The following is a 20586-nucleotide window of genomic DNA, read 5'->3' on the forward strand; positions in this document are numbered from 1 at the left end:
TGCAAGAGATTTCTGTACATTAATTTTGTATCCTGCTACTTTACCAGATTCATTGATTAACTCTAGTAGTTTTCTGGTGGCATCTTTAGGGTTCTGTATGTATATCATGTCATCTGCAAAGAGTGACAGTTTTACTTCTTCTTTCCCAATTTGTATTCCTTTTATTTATTTTTCTTCTATGACTTCCATGGCTAGGATTTCCAGAACTATGTTGAATAATAGTGGTGAGAGTGGACATCCTTGTTCCTGATCTTAGAGGAAATGCTTTCATTTTTCACCATTGAGAATGATGTTTGCTGTGGGTTTGTCATATATGGCCTTTGTTATGTTGAGGTAGGTTCCCTCTATGTCCACTTTGTTGAGAGATTTTATCATAAATGAGTGTTTAATTTTGTCAAAAGCTTTTTCTGCATCTATTGAGATGATCACATGGTTTTTATTCTTCAATTTGTTAATGTGGTGTATCACATTGATTGATTTGCATATATTGAAGAATCCATGCATCCCTGGGATAAATCCCACTTGATCATGGCATATGATCCTTTTAATGTGTTGTTGGAGTCTGCTAGTATTTTGTTGAGGATTTTTGCATCTATATTCATCAGTGATATTGGTCTGTAGTTTTCTTTTTTGCAGTATCTTTGTCTGATTTTAGTATCAGGGTGATGATGGCCTCATAGAGTGAGTTTGGCAGTGTTCCTTCCTCTGAAATTTTTTGGAAGAGTTTGAGAAGGATTGGTGTTAGCTCTTCTCTAAATGTTTGATAGAATTCACCTGTGAAGCCATCTGGTCCTGGACTTTTGTTTGTTGGAAGATTTTTAGTCACAGTTTCAGTTTCATTATTGTGCTTGATCTGTTCATGTTTTCTATTTCTTCCTGGTTCAGTCTTGGAAGGTTATACCTTTCTAAGAATTTGTCCATTACTTCCAGCTTGTCCATTTTATTGGCATAGAGTTGCTTGTAGTAGTCTCTTAGGATGCTTTGTTTTACTGCAGTGTCTGTTGTAACTTCTCCTTTTTCATTTCTAATTTTATTTATTTCAGTCCTCTCCCTCTTCTTCTTGATGAGTCTGGCTAAAGGTTTTTCAATTGTGTTTATCTTCTCAAAGAACCAGCTTTTAGTTTTATTGATGTTTGCTATTGTTTTCATTGTGTCTATCTCATTTATTTCTGCTCTGATCTTTATGATTTCTTTCCTTCTGCTAACTTTGGGTTTTCTTTGTTCTTCTTTCTCTGGTTCCTTAGGTGTAACGTTAGATTGTTTATTTGAGATATTTCTTGTTTCTTGAGGTAGGCTTGTATTGCTCTAAACTTCCCTTTTAGAACTGATTGTGATGCATCTCATAGGTTTTGGATCATCGTGTTTTCATTGTCATTTGTCTCTAGGTATTTTTTGATTTCCTCTTTGATTCCTTCTGTGATCTCTTGGTTTTTTAATAACGTATTGTTCAGCTTCCATGTGTTTGTGTTTTTTACATTTTTTCCCCTGTAATTGATTTCTGATCTCATAGTGTTGTGGTCACCAAAGACGCTTGGTATGATTTCAATTTTCTTACATTTACTGAGGCTTGATTTGTGACCCAAGATGTGATCTATCCTGGAGAATGTTCCATGGGTGCTTGAGAATAAAGTGTAATCTGCTGTTTTTGGATGGAATGTCCTATAAATACCAATTAAGTCTATTTAAGGATTCTGTTTCCTCATTTATTTTCATTTTGGATGATCTGTCCATTGGTGTAAGTGAGGTGTTAAAGTCCCCCACTATTATTGTGTTGCTGTTGATTTCCTCTTTTACAGCTGTCAGCAGTTGCCTTATGAATGAGGTGCTCCTATGTTGGGTGCATATATATTTATAATTGTTATATCTTCTTGGATTGATCCCTTGATCATTATGTAGTGTCCTTCCTTGTCTCTTGTAACATTCTTTATTTTAAAGACTATTTTTATCTGATATGAGTATGGCTACTCCAGCTTTCTTTTGATTTCCATTTGCATGGAATATCTTTTTCCATCCCCTCACTTTCAGTCTGTATTTGTCCCTAGGTCTGAAGTAGGTCTCTTGTAGACAGCATATATATGGGTCTTGTTTTTGTATCCATTCAGCGAGCCTGTGTCTTTTGTTGGAGCATTTAATCCATTCATGCTTTAGGTAATTTTTGATATGTATGTTCCTATGACCATTTTCTTAATTGTTTTGGGTTTGTTTTTGTAGGTCTTTTTCTCTTGTGTTTCCCACTTAGAGAAGTTCCTTTAGCATTTGTTGTAGAGCTTGTTTGGTGGTGCTGAATTACCTTAGCTTTTGCTTGTCTGTAAAGTTTTTGATTTCTCCATCGAATCTGAATGAGATCCTTGCCAGGTAGAGTAATCTTGGTTGTAGGTTCTTCCCTTTCATCACTTTAAATATGTCATGCCACTCCCTTCTGGCTTATAGAGTTTCTGCTGAGAAATCAGCTGTTAACCTTATGGGAGTTCCCTTGTATGTTATTTGTCATTTTTCCCTTGCTGCTTTCAATAATTTTTCTTTCTCTTTAATTTTTGCCAGTTTGATTACTACGTGTCTCGGCCTGTTTTTCCTTGCATTTATCCTGTATGGGACTCGCTGCACTTCCTGGACTTGGGTGGCTATTTCCTTTCCCATGTTAGGGAATTTTTCGACTGCAATCTCTTCAGATATTTTCCTGGGTCCTTTCTCTCTCTCTTCTCCTACTGGGACCCCTATAATGCAAATGTTGCATTTAATGTTGTCCCAGAGGTCTCTTAGGCTGTCTTCATTTCTTTTCGTTCTTTTTCCCTTATTCTGTTCCGCAGCAGTGAATTCCACCATTCTGTGTTTGAGGTCACTTATCTGTTCTTCTGCCTCAGTTATTCTGCTATTGATCCCTTCTAGTGTATTTTTCATTTCAGTTATTGTATCGTTCATCTCTGTTTGTTCTTTAATTCTTCTAGGTCTTTGTTAAACATTTCTTGCATCTCTTGATCTTTGCCTCCATTCTTTTTCCAAGGTCCTGGATCATCTTCACTATCATTATTCTGAATTCTTTTTCTGGAAGGTTGCCTATCTCCACTTCATTTAGTTGTTTTTCTGGGGTTTTATCTTGTTCCTTCATCTGTTACATAGCCCTCTGCCTTTTCATCTTGTCTGTCTTTCTGTGAATGTGGTTTTTGTTCCACAGGCTGCAGGATTGTAGTTCTTGCTTCTTCTGTCTGCCCTCTGGTGGATGAGGCTCTCTGAGAGGCTTGTGCAAGTTTCCTGATGGGAGGGACTGGTGGTGGGTAGAGCTGGCTGTTGCTCTGGTGGGCAGAGCTCAGTAAAACTTTAATCCGCTTGTCTGCTGATGGGTGGGGCTGGGTTCCCTCCCTGCTGCTTGTTTGGCCTGAGGCGACCCAACACTGGAACCTGCAGGCTCTTTGGAGGGGCCAATGGCGGACTCTGGGAGGGCTCACTCCAAGGAGTACTTCCCAGAACTTCTGCTGCCAGTGTCCTTGTCCTCACAGTGGGACACAGCCCGCCCCCTGCTTCTGCAGGAGACCCTCCAACACTAGCAGGTGGGTCTGGTTCAATCTCCTATGGGGTCACTGTTCCTTCCCCCTGGATCCTGATGTGCACACTACTTTGTGTGTGTCCTCCAAGAGTGGAGTCTCTGTTTCACCCAGTCCTGTTGAAGTCCTGCAATCAAGTCCTGCTAGCCTTCGAAGTCTGATTCTCTGGGAATTCCTCCTCCCATTGCCGGACCCCCAGGTTGGGAAGCCTGACGTGGGGCTCAGAACCTTCACTCCAGTGGGTGGACTTCTGTCATATAAGTGTTCTCCAGTTTGTGAGTCACCCACCCAGCAGTTATGGGATTTGATATTATTTTGATTGTGCCCCTCCTACCATCTCACTGTGGCTTCTCCTTTGTCTTTGGATGTGGGGTATCTTTTTTTGGTGAGTTCCAGTGTCTTCCTGTCAATGATTGTTCAGCAGTTAGCTGTGATGCCAGTACTCTCACAAGAGAGAATGAGAGCATGTCCTTCTACTCCACGGTCTTGAACCAGTCTCTGATAGTGTTTTCTCATCTGCAAATTGAGAAGAAAAACATAGCTCTGGGACTACTGTCTGGATAAAAAGAGACAGTTTGTGCAAATCCCTGATGTGGCCCGTGGGCCGTGGATCATCACCCAGCAGGTGGTAGCTGAATCAGCTTGGTCGTCATCATCACACTTCCCCTTGATGAGCTCTGACCCCCTCACCGCATCAACCTGGCACTGGCCCAGACACACCACCTTTCCTGTCTCAGTGGACTGACTCCTGATTTCGTGACTACTCCAGCTCTGCACACATCCCCTTGTTGCCCCATGGATAGGGAGGTCTTTCAGGGACACAGATCAGGTGGTGTTTCTCCTCTGCTTGGTGTCTTTCCATCACACTCAGAACAAAGCCCACCCCCACCCTCCGCCCCATGACCTGCAGGCCCATGCAGCCCAGCCCTCTGCCCCTCTGTGCCCCTTGTCTTGGCTGGGTCCCCTCTGGCCACTCTGGCCTTCTCTCTGGTCCAGGAACCACCCCAGACTCACCCCTGCCTTAAGATTTTTGCACTTGATTTTTGCTCTGCTCAGAAAGCTTTCTCCAGCTGGTTATGTGGCTGCCTCCTGGCCACATAGCCCTCAGCCCCGTCTCCTCCTTGAGGGCCTCAGCGGCCACCTCATCTTCTCACGCCCCTCTGTGCGCCTAGCATTCCCGACTCGATGCACCTCTAGGGGCTCAACTGCTCTTTCCTTTTGGCCTTGTCACAGAGATGAGAGTGTGGCTCCCTCCAGATCAGGAGCAGGCTTCTCTCTACCCGCCGTCAAAGCCACGGGTTCCCTAAGTGCAGGTCTTCCCTCTGTGTGTGGCATTCCCGCGGTCTCCCAGCGGCCCTGTGCATGGGCAAGCCGGAACACACAGGGTGACACTTCTGTTTGCTGAGCTGAGAGTAACTGGTCATCTTGCTGGGATGCAGTGTCTCGCTGCCCACTTTGGGCATTTACAGGGCTATAGCAGGTTTACTCCTGGCCATCCCCTGGGAGGTTTGGTCCTTCCTCTTGATTGGTGCAGTGAGCAGAAGAAAAATCACATCTCAGGCCCGGTACCCTTGACCTCTCTCCTCTGCCTGCCTGACCAGCACCAGAAGCTGCCTGGTTCATTTCAGGTGTATTTTCCCCCACTGCCCACATGCCAACCCAGGGGCATGGGAACCTGCTCTTGACTTGTCCACTGCCATAGCCGGGGTACCTGGGACAGCAAACACATCAGGCATCAGGCAGCTCAGTAAATGCTTGTTGAATGAAAGAAAGAACTGTACCCATGACACCAGGCAGCTCATGGAAACCACCTTTAGATCAACGACCTCCTCCGTCTCAGAGTTTCCCGGAAGGTCGCATTTGCTATGGACTGAATTGTAGCCCCACATAAACTTCATATATTGAAGCCCCAACCCCAGTGAGACTGTATTTGGAGACGGGGCCTTTAAGGAGGCAATTAAGGATAAAGGAGGTCATGAGGGTGGGGACCTGATCCTTATAATAAGAGGGAGAGAAACCAGGGATGTGTCTGCACAGAGGAAGACCACGGGAGGACACAGGGAGAGGGTGGCCATGGGGGAGCCGAGGAGAGTGGCCTCAGGAGACACCAAACCTCCAACACCTTGATCTCGGACTTCCAGCCTCCAGAACCATGAGTAAATAAACGTCTGTTGTTTAAGTCCCCCAATATTTTGTGATGGCAGCCCTAGCAGACTAATATAATGTCCAATAACAGATGTGCTGTGCAGAAATAGTCCAGCACTAGAGACTCGAAACACACACGGATTTTTCCTTAGAACAACGGTAATAGGAGCATGTCTCTGTTTTTGTTTGTTTGTCTGTTTTATTTCAAATCAATTTAAACATTTTAAAAAATTTTTATTAGAGTATAGTTGATTTGCAGTGTTGTGCCAGTTTCAGGTGTACAGCAAAGTGAATCAGTTATACATATACATACATATATCCACTCTTTTTTAGATTCTTTTCCCGTATAGGCCATTACAGAGTATTGAGTAGAGTTCCTGTACTGTACAGTAGGTTCTTATTAGTTATCTATTTTATGTATAGTAGTGTGTATATGTCAGTCCCAACTTATTCATCCCCCCCTTATCCTCTGGTAACCATAAGTTTGTTTTCTACATTTGTGACTCTACTTCTGTTTTGTAAATAAGTTCATTTTGTATCATTTTTTAGTTTTCACATATAAGCAGTGTCATATATTTGTCTTTCTCTGTCTGACTTACTTCACTCAGTATGACAATCTCTAGGTCCATCTGTGTTGCTGCAGATGGCATTATTTTGTTCTATTCTATGGCTGAGTAATATTCCATTGTATCTATGTACGACATCATCTTTATCCATTCCTCTGTTGATGGACATTTAGGTTGATTCCATGTCCTGGCTATTGTAAATAGTGCTGCAACAAACATTGGGGTGCATATATCTTTTCAAATTATGGTTTTCTCTGGGTATATGCCTAGGAGTTAGGATTACTGGGTCTTATAGTAGTTCTATTTTTAGTTTTTTAAGGAACCTCCATACTGTTCTCCATAGTGACTGTACCACTTTATACTCCCGCCAACAGTGTGGGAGGGTTCCCTTTTCTCCACACCCTCTCCAGCATTTACTGTTTGTAGATTTTTTGATGATGGGCATTCTGACTGGTGTGAGGTGATACCTCATTGTAGTTTTGATTTGCATTTCTCTAATAATTAATGATGTTGAGCATCTTTTCATGTGCTTCTTGACCATCTGTATGTCTTCTTTGTAGAAATGCCTGTTTAGGTCTTCTGCCCATTTTTTGATAAGGTTGTTTGGTTTTTTTGATACTGAGCTGCATGAGCTGTTTGTATATTTTGGAGATTGCTTCGTTTACAAATATTTTATCCCATTCTGAGAGTTGTCTTTTTGTTTTGTTTATGGTTTCCTTTGCTGTGCAAAAGCTTTTAAGTTTAATTAGGTCCCATTTGTTAATTCTTGTTTCTGTTTTCATTACTCTAGGAGGTGGATCAAAAAAGATTTTGCTGCAATTTATGTCAAAGAGTGTTCTTTGTTTGCAAAGCAGAAATAGAGACATAGAGGTAGGGAATGGACATATGGATACGGGGAGAGGGGAGGAGGGGTGGGATGAATTAGGAGATTGGGATTGACATATATATATACACTGCTATGTATAAAATAAATAACTAATGAGAATCTACTGTATAGCACAGGGAACTCTACTAGGTGTTCTGTGGTGACCTAAATGTGAAGGAAATCCAAAAAAGAGGGGGTATATGTATACTGTAGCTGATTCACTTTGCTGTACAGCAGAAACTAACACAACGTTGTCAAGCAACTATACTCCAATAAATATTAATTTTTTTTTTTTTTTTTTTTTTTTTTTTTTTTTTTGGCCTCTCACTGTTGTGGCCTCTCCCATTTGCGGAGCACAGGCTCCGGACGCGCAGGCTCAGTGGCCATGGCTCACGGGCCCAGCCGCTCCGCGGCATGTGGGACCTTCCCGAAACGGGGCACGAACCCGCGTCTCCTGCATCGGCAGGCGGACTCTCAAGCACTGCGCCACCAGGGAAGCCCAAATATTAATTTTTAAAAAAGTGTTTTGACCTTGCAGGTTGGGATTGTCCAAAATTGGACACTTTACAGAGGAGCACCATTTATAATTTGCTCTTCCAGGAAAACTGGTCTGTGTGTTTGGCCTGTTTATAAAGGAGATGACATCTATTTAAGTAATGAAATGTCAGCTAGAAACTTAGAGGTTTTAGTAATAAGGTAATATATTAGGTAAATACAGATGGCGCCACCCCCTCTTTAGGCCGTTTCATGCTCACTGGATGGTGGGCCACTTTTGAAGATTCAGTATTTCTAGTGAATGAGCTGTAGGAATAGTTCATGGATTCTAAGATGCACATCTCCTCCACATTCCATCACCTCTAAAATTGCTGGGGGTCGTGCCCCCGCCCAGGTCCAGGGCTGGTTGTCATGGCCCAGGCTTGTGCACACCTGGGCACAGCAGTTTATGGTGTCACCGTTTTTCATGTGCTGAGTTTGATTTGCTGGTTAAAACATCTTCAGAGGGATTACACTTGACCCTGCATTGAAGAGAGATGGTGCTGTGTGCACAGAAGGATGGGGGGAAGAGAGCGGCACTTGGATTTCATCTTAATGGAACAGGTAAGCCTCTTTAAAACATGACTGTGAGTCTACACTTCCTTGCCCACAAGAATCAAGTGCTTTATGTATCCCAAAGAAGGAAGGTCTCTAGAGGTAGATGAGTTTATCATTTCTTGTTTGTTGCTGAAATACATTAAAAAAAAAAATCAGTCAGCCCACTCTAAGCAATAAAACCCCACCCCCCCAGCTTGCTGAGGGGTGTCTGCAGCTTGGAATAACATCCCAGAGGCAACTCTGACAGCATCGTCGCTCCTGAGGTGACAGGACATGGGGCATCATTGATGAAGAATTCCAGGAAATCTTAATTTTCTTTTCATGTTTTCACAAGAATGATGTTGGAAAGAAACCTCTAATATAAATGTAGAATAAAAACTAGAAGTGCTATAAAAATGTGGGGTCCTAGTTAACCTAGAAGCTTACTTTTGTTCTTAATTTCTTTTATGTTATGTCTAACAATTATGGAAACAGCTATGGTTAATTTTATGTGTCAACCTGGCTAGATCATAGTATCCATATTTTGGTCAAACACATCTGAATGCTGCTGTGAAGGTGTTTTTAAAATGTGATTAGCATATAAATCACCCTGAGTAAAGCAGATGACCCTCCATGATGTGGGTGGACCTCATCCAATCAGCTGAAGCCTCAGGAGAGCAAACTTAGGTCAGCCTTGGAGGAAGGAAGTCTGCCTCCAGACAGCTTTCTGCTTCAAGCTGCAGCATCATCCCTTCCTTGAGTCTCCAGGCTACCAGTCCACCCTGCAGATTTTGGACTTGCCAACCCCCATAATCATGGGAGCCAATTCCTTCAAATCAACCTCTGTTACAGATAGGTAGGTAAATAGAGAGAGAGAAAATAGACATACAGATAGAGACATACACACACACACACCCTACTGGTTCTGTTTCTTTGGAGAACCCTGACTAATGCAGAGATTCAGGTTTAGTAAACATGGCTGTGGTTCTGTTACCGATCCAAACTTGGGTCTGCTTGCTTATGTGCAGTAAAGCCAATCTACTGACACTTGATTGTGGTGAAGGAAAGTGCAGCATTTATTGCAGGAGCCAAGCAAGGAGTCCAGGTAGCTAATGCTCAAAAAGACCTAAACTCCCCAATGGGTTTCAGGGAAAGGTTTTTAGAGACTGGGTGAGGGGGAGGGGGGTTGTGGAGTGTGTTGTCTGCTTGTGGACCTTCTTCTGATTGGTTGGTGGCGAGGGAGTCAACACCATCAACCTTCTGGTTCCAACTAGTCTGGGGTCTACATGCTTGTGGGCAGCATACAGTTAACTTCTTCCACCTGGTAGGGGTTTCATTACCTGCAAAATAGCTCAAAGGACATGGCTCAGAATATTATCTATAGCTCTTGAGGAGGAACTAAAGGTCTTTGACTTTGTTTAATGGCTAAACTATTATTATTTTGGTTTGCTTAACTGTTTCCTTTCTTTCTGCATTTTTTTCACTTCTCTGATTAAATTTACTCTTTGGAAATCAGGGAAGGCCTAAGAAGCTAAGGTTTTTCTGCAGACAAGAGACAGGCAGAGGACGTGGGGGTGGAGGGTGTCTATTCAGCGAAGGCTCCGTGGGGTCCTGCTCGGTTACAGTTCCTGCTCTGAATCTTGTTGCCTTTTTTTCCCATTAGTTTGGATATCATTAGTTTATTATAAAAGAGAAACATGGAAATTATTTACATGATGAAAGATTTCAGAACTTCAGTGGAATGGGCAGCTAGCTTCACGTGATGCCATTTCAGTAGTGACTTATTTTAGTCAGCGTATTTTCCAAGAGTGTCACCATCTCTAAGTAAGAAATAATCCTTGTTCTCTAGAACTACTTTGGTGCCGCCATATTCTGGGAGAAGAACTTTATCTCCGACTTTGACACCAGCTGGTTGAATCTCTCCACCCTTTCCTTTAGAGCCTGATCCAACAGCTACTACCATTGCTTGCAATACTTTTCCTTGTGATTGTTTTGGAAACATAATGCCTTCTTTGGTTACAGTTTTGGCTGCACTTCTTTCAGCTAATACTCGGTCAAAGAGGGGAAGAAACTTTCTAAATGCCTGTCCTGCCATGACTCTGGTTGCCGCAGTTCATACTCTGCTCCCTAGCCGCCACCACAAGGAAGAGACCCTCTTGTTGCATTTTGTGCAGGCTCTCCAAGACTCATCTCAGCCTTCAGTGAAATGTGAATGATGCACCGTCCTCACGGGGTTATCTTGAGGGTTTCGGGAACAAGACTGTTAAAGCATTTGCCCAGGTGCCAGGCTTGGAGGAAGAGGGAAGAGCTCGAAGCTCCATGCAGGGGAAAGCACTTAGCACCACTGGCTGCATTCAGAATTCTGTGTGCCCTAGGAGGCTTACCTACGAGTACAGAGAGGTCAAAATATGCCCCACGTTGCGCAGCTGTGCTCCCAACCCCAGTGCTCTGTAAAGGCGGGTGAGGAGGCACCCTCTGTGGGACCTGCCTGGGAGGACAGAGGAAGTTAACAGAAATCCCAGCCCACTGTTGTCCCCTTTCAGAAATACTAGAGAGATCAGCCAGTCCATAACTGTTTGTGTCATAGCTCCTCCTCCTCCTACCTCAGTTCTCCCTCACTCTGAAGCCTCTGTGGAGCATAGTAAACCTATCTCCCCCAGGTCGGCTCTCTGGCTGAACCCCTGAGGGTGTCTGAGCCCCATGTTACGATACTGTTCTGAGCAAATGAAGTGAAACCACCGTGGTGCTGAAAACTGCAGTCAGCCCTCCTCCAGCTGAGCGTCTGGTAGACTGGAAACCTCAGGTACCTTGGGATCACCCACTGGCTGGGAGAGGCCCCCAGCAAAGCCTGTGCATGCATCTAGGATGAACTGCGTCCTCCTGTGTTACTCCTCGCCCTGGGATGAGAAGGAGAGTGCAGATCTGAATTTGTGTAGATTTCTTTTAGTCCCAAGTTGCCGTTTTCAGGGATAGTCTCATTTTCAGTATGAAAAAAACATAATGAACATAACTAGATTGTATTATCATTTAAAAGATTCATAACAGCAGTATTTTTAATCTTCATTCTTACAGATCTTTATTCAATATCAGAACAATGACTAAACTCTGGAGAGAAAAGAAATTAGCTGTTATTTCAATGAACCTAAATAACATTGATTTTTATTTTTAAATTAAATCTTGAGTAAATTAATTCATAGATCTGGGTTGCCTATAAACCCTAAGAGAAGCAATAACATTTTATTTACTTGCAGGTTAAAATGGACTCTCTTCTCATGAAACACTCACTCAAAAAGCCAGAGTAGGTTCTTACCCAGGACACCCAGGGAAGGGACATTCCCTAGCCAGTAGGCTAGGGTGAGGAGAGGCTGTTGAAATGATTTCCTGATTTCCATTACTCAGATGTAAGTTCCATGAAGGCAGGGTTTCTTTTTTCGTTTGTGTTCACTGCTCCATCCCCAGCCTTTAGAACAATGCCAGCTAGCACTTAGTAGGTGCTTAGTAAATATTTGGTGAATGAATGAAGCAATCATTTATCATTTATAGTTTTCTCCCATTCCCCCCCATCATATACCAGTAACAATGGGCACTCAACAAAAATAGGAAGTGACTATTTCATATTAGAATAGGTGTGTATATCATTGGGATTATTATATTGCCTTGTGCATGGTGAGATAGAGTTATTAAATAATCTCTTTAAAGATCTAGCTGTCAGTGTAAAGTTACTTTGCCAGATATTAAGGCATACCACAAATCTCTAGTGATTAAAAATTGTGGTCTTGGGCTTCCCTGGTGGCGCAGTGGTTGAGAGTCCGCCTGCCGATGCAGGGGACACGGGGTTGTGTCCCAGTCTGGGAAGATCCCATGTGCCGCGGAGCGGCTGGGCCCGTGAGCCATGGCCGCTGGGCCTGCGCGTCCGGAGCCTGTGCTCCGCAACGGGAGAGGCCACAACAGTGAGAGGCCCGCGTACTGCAAAAAAAAAAAAAAAAAATTGTGGTCTTGTGCAAGTACAGACAAATGGACCCACAGCACAGAAGAAGGAGCTCAGAAACAGACTTCCATAGGACAGGGGCTTAATATACGTTAAGGTAGAACCACAAATCAATAAGGAAAGTTTCTATATAGAAACTCTCCATAGAAGGAAATTTGAATATAGAGAAAAAGGAAACCGGATCTATACCAAACACCACATACAGAGGTTAAAAAGACTTAAATGTGAAAGATAAAATTATAAAGTTAATTGAAGAAGGTTTAGCTGTAGGAAGGACTTAAATGAACCTGATGAGGACAAATTATAAGGCAAAAAAAAAGAAGAAAGAATTTGATCACATCAGAATTAAGAATTTCTGTTCAATGAACGTGACCTTGGATAGCACCCACAGTCAGATGACATTCTGGGGGGAATCTCACCAATTTCAAGGAACAATATGCAGGGAACCTCTTCCAAATCAACAGAAACCAAGAAAAGCCCAGATGGAAAAAAGGGAAAAGTATCTGTTCAGGCATTTTACAGGACAGGAAAATCACAAGGTTAAAAAGCAAAGGAAAGATGCTCCAAATCGTTTTTAATTAGAGAAGCATGCATTGGAGGGCAACTGAATGGCCTTTTGTAAGTGACAGGGAAATAAGTGGTGGTAAGCCTTCCACTGGTAGGTCTGGTCACAAAAACAGGAAGACTTAAGAAAATGACACCTCCCTCCCACTTCCAGAGCTGTGATTTAATAATGACAGAGAATGAGCAGGAAACATATGTCGTTCTGTTCATAAGAGGCAGAGACAAGAGTAGGGATGCTTTCTAGGAAGAAGGCAACAGTGGACCATGGAGGGGTAATGGAGGACGGTAAGCAGAGACGCCAGGGGAGACTAGGGCAGGCAGGAGGTGACCCTCTGTCCCAAGGGGAGCCGTGGAGGCTGGAGGGAAGGGAGATGTTGGCCTTGGTCTCCCCCAGGACCCCCACAGCCCGGCAGCTCCCACGCCCCCTCCACTCCAGGTTGGTGATCCTGGTGGGTAACAGCCACCACCAAGCCAGAATCAGTGCAGAGGGTGGGAACTGAAGTGACTGAGGTCCCCGATGGATGCCGGCAGGGGAAGAGGACAGATCCTAGCCCAGTTTATCAGAAAGGGCGTCCCTGGCTCTTCCTGGAGAGTTGGCTCGGAAAAGCTTGGAAGCTGAGCTGAGATGCAGAGCCGCACAGGTCCTCTGAGTGCCCTTGTGGGCAGGAGGTGGGGTGAGGTAAGTCAGTTTGGGGGTCATTCTCAGTGTCCACGTGCCACCTGCCCCTTTGCATTGGGTGCGAGGTCTGTGGTGCTTTCTGTGGATGGTGGTTAGAAGAGCCATCCTGCGTGACTGCGGCAGGGTTATTCCCAGCAGTGCAGGACAAGACCCCTGGCGCTGGCCTCTGTCCCCGCTCTGCCCCTGAGCTATTGCTCCCAGAGGAAGCCCTGCCAGTGTCCCATAATTGGGGCCCCGTGAGTGTTTCCTGAGCACTCCTAGGGGCCAGCCACTGTCCCAAGTGGGCTCTGAGGCCGCAGAGGTGAGCATGCCCACATCCTGGTGGGGATGACAACACATAAACAAGAAAATGATCTGGCCGTGATAACTGCGGTGCAGAGAACTAAGGGTGGTGTGGCAGAGAGAGCCTGGCCCACTTCAGCCTGAATGGTCAGCAGAGTGTCTCAGAGGAGACGTTCAGGGTGAGACCTGTACCAGGGGGAGGAGCCAGGCAGTGGGAACAACAGATGAAAGAAGCTCCAGGTTAGGACCCAAGGTGGCCAGCTGGTCGGCGGGGCGTGGGGCCCAGGATGCCGGGGAGGGAGGCAGGGCTGAGCAGGACAGGCTTTTGTGAGCCTGGCCATGGAGTTTGGGTCTCAGACACTGGGAGGTTTTCAGTTGGGGGTGATGAAATCTGGTTTTTGCTTTTTAAAAAAGTCACTGCCTGCTGTGTGGGGCTTGGATTGTAGTCAGGTAAAGGATGCAGGGGTATCAGGCAGTGGGGCAAGAGATATTAGGAAGTAGCCAAGGTGGGAACATGGAGGCCACGAGAAGGGGAGAGATGTGATGTGTGTTCTAATCTGCCCACTGGCTGCATGTAGGGACGGAAAAAGAGAAGAAATCAGGAAGGCTTAGGTTCTAGGCTGGGAAGCTGGGTGGCTGCCGGTGCTGTTTATTAAGCTGGGGAGGGAAGAGGAGGGGTTGGAGAGGGTGTGGGGTAGGAAGTGAAGAGGTCTGGCCGGCTGAGGCTGGGTTGGAGTGAGTGGAAACGTCAGGAGGGCAGGCAGACGCAGAAATCCAGAGTCGCGGGGAGATGGCTGAGCTGGAGGTAGGGCTGTGGCCTCCTCTGCGTCGCACAGGTGCTGTTTAGAGCCTTCACGTATGAATGCATTTAAGGAGAGTGTCAATGGAGATGGAGACAAAGAGCATCCCGGGCCGAGCCCTGCACCCCAGGACCTTTGTCCTCGGGAGCTGGAGGGGAAGGACGAGACCCAGGAGAGCTGCAGGAAGGCAGGTTTCAAACGGGGCAGAGGCCCCCTCTGTGGAATATTCTTGAAGGCCAGTTAATATAAAATCCACTTCATGGCAGATCATAGGAACACATGTCAGCCTGGTCAACACAAAGCCGACTAGAAAGCCTTTTAGCTGCTAGGTTACCTAACTCCCTCATCATGGGCCCATGTCACAAATACCCATTTAGATAAGCTTTTCCTATTCTACAAACTAGCAGCGGAGATGTGACTTCCTTGACCCTCCTACTCAAAAAGAGGGGCAAAGCAAGAAAACCAAAAAATAAGATGAATGATGGAATAGAAAATTTGGGAAAATCCTAATAAATCATTAATTTTGTATATTTAACAAAATCCAACTTCCTAGGGACCAAGTGACTCACCTAAGATGACGGCTCGTTGTAAGGTCAAGAATAGGAATCAAGACTTCTCCCTCTCAGCCCACTGTTTCCACCACGAATATTCTGGGAAAAGAAGTCACTTTGTATAGTAGTTTGTATTTGTTAATCCTAGACTCCTACTTTGTCCACTGTACATAAAACAGACAAACAATAAGGTCCTACTCTTTAGCACAGGGAACTATATTCAATATCCTGTAATAAACTATAATGGCAAAGAATCTGAAAAAAATGTATAACTGAATCACTTTGCTGTATACCTGAAACTAACACAATATTGTAAATTAATTATACTTGAATAAATAAAAAAAAGTCACCTTGGTAAATGTCCCAATTCTCTGATTCTTACCCCGACTTACATAGAGGACCTTGACCTCTGACTCTGTCTCCTTGAGACCTTCCCTCGGGCAGTTCCATAAAGGGAGCACCTGGTCCTGCAGGCTTGGTGCCTTGAGGCAGTGTATGCTGCCCCCAGGCTGCCATTAGTGGGTTGAGGGCAGGTGGGCCCAGAGGGCTCTGCAGGCCACAGGAGTTAGTTACATTGTCTGAGTTGCTGTGAGACATATCGGCTGGAAGGCAGCTGAGCAGTGGAGCCAGTTGCAGCCCCCCAACGCCCTCATCCCAGGGTCCCAGATGGAATTGTGCCCACCCCACACACTCAGCTGTGAGCTGTTTTGTGCTTTCTCTTCTTTTTTTAAGATTATTTAATGCCTTCCTCCCTTCCTCCCTTCTTCCCTTCCTTCTTTCCTTCTTGTTAGACGATTTCTTTGAGTCAAGAGACCTGGGTTCCAGTCATGGCGTCCCCTCTGAGGTCTTCAGGGTTCTCATCTATAAAACGAAAGCTTTAGGGTCCCAAACCAGCAGCGTCAGCATCACCTGGGAACTTTCTAGAAGTGCACATTCTCAGGCCCTCCCAGCCCTCCTGAATCAGAATCTCTGGGCGTGGGTTCAACCACTTGGTTTTCACAGTCCCTGCTGGTTCTGACCACCCACCCACCCAGCCACCGCCATGGTATCAGAGGTCCCTGGCCGCTATTGGCCCTGGTCTCTCTGGGAGGGATGACATTCTCCATCTCCCAGGGATGCTGAGTCCACAGGGCAGTGGTGCTACACCTCTACATGGTAGAACCTTAGAATCCAGAGATGCATCCGGCTGTGAGGACTTTAAATTGTACCCTCACCCTTTCTCCCAGCTGTTGAGAATCCTCAGACTGGATGGGACCTGGGAATGAAGTCTCCCGGCCCTGGCGCCAGTAGCTCTAACTGCATGAAAATGGTGTGGAGGCAAGGTTGGTGGGCCATAACGCAGCAGCACTGCTTTTCATAGTTCTACCTCTGTCTTCCCCTGAAACACAACCACTGGTGTCCTTTTGCAGATATAATTGTGACAAGGAGAAGAATAAGGATTGGCATTTTCTGCTCCCTTTTCCCACCTGCTCCCCACCCCCTACCCCACCACCTTCCTCTGTGTTGCTCTGCTCTGGGGCCAACTGTGCTCATCAGATGCATCTGAGAAGTGGAAGAAAATAAGTGGCTGAAATCATTCATATTCGAAACAGGAAAAAACTTCTGAATGAAAGACTGGAGCAGCCAGCGGAGAAGAGGAGGAAGGGGCTGGGGTCATGAGGAGACCCAGGCAGCTGACTCAGTTGGAGAGTTTAGGGCAGTGGATAAGCCCCAAGTCATGACACGGGCTCACAGTGTGTGCAGCGTGAGTCCCCATCCCTGGTGCCCCTTAGGGAAGGCATCCGCTCCCAACTTTCTTACAGAAAAGCTGAGACCATCCAGTCTCAGGGTTAGGGTTAGGGTTAGGGGTTAAGTTTAGGGTTTGGGTATCTTTTGAATGTGCTGCCTGTTGAAATCATCATCAGGGTGTGAGCAAATGTGTCCAGGACTTTTGAGGTTGTGATAAGGGGCCTCAATAACACCAGACTAGGTGGGGAGAATATGCATTTGAAATATGATTCATAGAGAAAGACAAGTATGTTGTCCTTATTCCTGTCTTTTAGTTTCAGAGAGTTCATGTAAATAGTAGCCTTACTTTATTTTTTATTTCCAAAATTAACATTTAGCACTAGAAACATTGACACCATTGACATTTTGGTGGGAATTACTCTCAGACATCTTGGGAGCGATTGTGTTTCTTGGGGAACACCACAGCAGGCCAGGAAACAAATATTCCCACTTGTTTGTATGTGAGGCTGAATATGATTCTGATTCCAGACAAAGTTCCCAGCAGTTCTCTTAGTTTCTACCCCATGTGGGGAACGACGTGGCTTGGCGATGTTTTGCATTGCTTATAGTGAACACTTGTAGATATTCTTTGTAACCGTCACTCAGTGTTTAATTGGGAGTATCATCCCTGAGAGTCTCAAAAGTTTGAAATTCACTTCCAACCTCCTTAAGACTTCAATGATGTCAGAGATCTAACTGGGTGTAAGAGATGGTCATCGCTGTATGACAATGGCCAGAGAGACTGGAGAGAATAGAATTTGGAGTTGGAGTATCTGGATTTCATAATTGTATGGCCTTGGAAAAGTCACTGAATCTCCTTGAGCCTGTCTCTTCATGTGTAAAATGTATATAAAAAAGAATGCCGGAGTATTGAAGATGGAGCAGTGGAGATGATATGAACAAGCTCTGCGTAAACTACAAAGGGCCCTGCAAATCTGGGCTCTGTGCTGTGGATGACTTTGGGGTTCTCAGCACCTCTGTTCTAAGGATGCCCTTCCCTTCAGCTCTCATTGGTGCATGTGCATAGAAACGGCCCTGTCCCTGCACCCCAATACCACTGGTACCACTACTGCAGTTGATTGACAGGTGCCTCACCCACGCCAGGGCCGACACGGTCCTAGCTGTGGACTGTTGATGACTGACCCAAGAAGGGTACCTGAAAGGCAAGGCATTCTTTCCTGGGACCTTGCACATGGTTCTTCAGGAGAATCTTCTCTTCATCAGTAGCCACTGGGATGGAAAACAGGAGAGGCAGAGATGGGAGTTGAGAGAACGTCGTGTGGGTACCTTATAGCATAACATTGGTTCCTGCCCTGTCTGGGGCCCATATCACTCCTGGCTCTCAGAGTCAGTTTCACCAACTCGTGTGGGTTTCCTTAACTGCAGTCCAAAGCGCCCTTTCGCATGATGACACCTTCATCAGGCACATTAGTACAAAGTCTTTTCTGTATTTCTCAGGGTCTGAAATCGGGTTTAATGCATTAATACAAGGAAGAGAAAATATAGGTATAAATATTGGAAAGGCAGAAACAAAACTTATTCTTTGCAATCAGTTTACCTAGAAAATCAAAGAGAACCCATTCATTCACCCAGTTATTAAAAAATGAATTCTTGATTATTACTCTGGGTCTGGCATTGTGGAATGACAGAATGATTATTCAGTATACTGTCCAACTACAAGATACTGTAATGATATAACAGTAGGCTTTTAGGTTAAATAAAGCATATTACAAATTCTTTGATGCTGGACATGGCTTGGGCCATTACTGGGGGATTCCCTGTATTCCATAGGGTCTTATGCCGGTATGAATTCCCTGATTTCTTCTAAGGATTGAACCATATCTAAAGATCTTCCCATGTTGTATTCACGGGAGGGATTTTGCGCTGCTGTGAATTCTATGCTATGTGTGACATTGCCTGCCATTTCTCTAAGCCTCTCTGCATTATCTTTACTCAGAGTGATTCTCACCATTATGACTTCTATGATGTACTTTGAGGCTTGAATTAAGTCTAAAGAACTTCCTACATTTTTCACACTCAAAGGTTTCTCAGCAGTAGGAGTGCTCTGATTTCCAGCAAGTGGGTGCTGTGCACTGAATGCCTTCCCACACTCATCGCAGTCACAGGGCACCTCTCCAGTATGAGTTCCGAGAGGCTTCCCACATTCCTACAGCCATTGGGTCCTCCTCCGTTATAGGTTCCCTGATGCAGGGAGGGAAATGTACATTTTCTTCACATGGTCATCTCTCCATAGATGATTAGCTACCTAACTCCAAACTGGAAAATTTATCATTCCTATTAGAGAACCAAATCCTTTCCTGCTGTGTCCTTTAAGAACTCAGTTTCAAGGTAACACATAGCTTCACTTGCTAAGCCAACAAATGCGTGCTGTCTTCTTGTTCCTTCCCTCACAACCACCAAGGGTCCCTTTTGTTACTCCAATAATGCAATCACATCTGGCTTAGAAAACACAATGTCCTACCTTGAGATCAAGCTACTTGTTTCCGTGACCATGTGGTGGTGGACCTTCTTGGGAGCAAGGTCCAGACAACCCTACAGTTCCTGCAGGACACAACCGCCATGCCTCTGCATGTCACAGATCTCTGTGCCGTGGTTTCCCACCTGCAAGGTCTGATCAGTCCTCCTTGGGTTTCTCCGGTTGGAGAAGCATCTCTGGAGCCAAATATCTATGTTTAGATGTAAAACAACATTTTCCCTCCTCCTTGAGGTCCTTCTTTTGGAGAACAGCAGGCCTTATGCATGTAACAAGATGGAATGAGGAGGGAGGCTGGGCCATCTCTGACATCATTCCAGGGTCCCAGCTCAGAGCTCTGGTGATGTTGTGGTTCTGAGCCACAGAGTGGCTCTCTCAGAGCTCTGCCAGGGGGTCCCTTCTAGACCTCCCCATCCCAGAGTGAGTTGGCTCTACCTTCTTGCTAGAAACCTTCATTGTCAGACCCACTATCTGACCTTTTTCTTGAGGACATTTCTCTGCTGCCACCCACGTCGTTATGAAATGCGGTGATGGAGGAAGCAGCAGGGCACAGAGAGGGCCACGGGGTGCAGTGACACACCCCACAGCGGTGCACTTGCACAGGATTCCCTGTCACCTGTCTCCCAGGCACCGTCCACCACTCACCTCTGCACCCATAGCTGAGGTGACATACCCCAGCCTTGAGCCACAGCCCCTTCCACTGGCTCACCCACCCTCTGTCTGGCTCATACAAGAGGAGGTTCTTGTAACACGATTCCTGTCCAAGCTCCAGGCCTCTTTGCCTTCAGTACCCAGGCAAACTCAGAAAGTATTGTTGGAAGATAGAGAACTTGCTGTACTAGATAAAAACCTTTGTTTTAAATAATAGTAGCTAATATTAATTGAATGCTTATTCTGTACCTAGCCCTGTTTCGTGTGTGTTACAGAATGCATCACTGCATTTTCTGATCTTGCCCCACTTTATAGATGAGGAAACTGAAGCTCAGTAAGATTATGCTGTTTGTTCAAAGTGACACCTAATATGTGGCTTGAATAGGGCAGCTTTCACCGCTAAGTACACATACCCAAATGTCCTGGCTCAAGTGCAAGGGCATTCTTAAGTTAATTTGTTTTCTGTTTGTTTTTCTGTTTTATTTTTGTTGTGTGTTTCTGTAATTCTGACTGCTGGTAAAGAGGACAAAGGCTATTGGTACATTTGGTGCTATTGTCTTCATTTGTGCAAAGGCACCACCTTTGCTTTTCACCATCAGTATCAGTACCGTGAAAAGACAAACA

At 45.1% G+C, this 20586-nt stretch overlaps 1 pseudogene; it reads right to left on the reverse strand.

Moving 5' to 3' along the window:
* Positions 1-9972: 9972 nt before the first annotated feature.
* Positions 9973-10281, reverse strand: LOC103089152 (10 kDa heat shock protein, mitochondrial pseudogene; annotated as a pseudogene).
* Positions 10282-20586: the final 10305 nt, after the last annotated feature.

The sequence above is a fragment of the Lipotes vexillifer genome, unplaced genomic scaffold, assembly GCF_000442215.2.
Source record: "Lipotes vexillifer unplaced genomic scaffold, Lipotes_vexillifer_v1.1 scaffold1484, whole genome shotgun sequence".
NCBI lineage: Eukaryota > Metazoa > Chordata > Mammalia > Artiodactyla > Lipotidae > Lipotes > Lipotes vexillifer.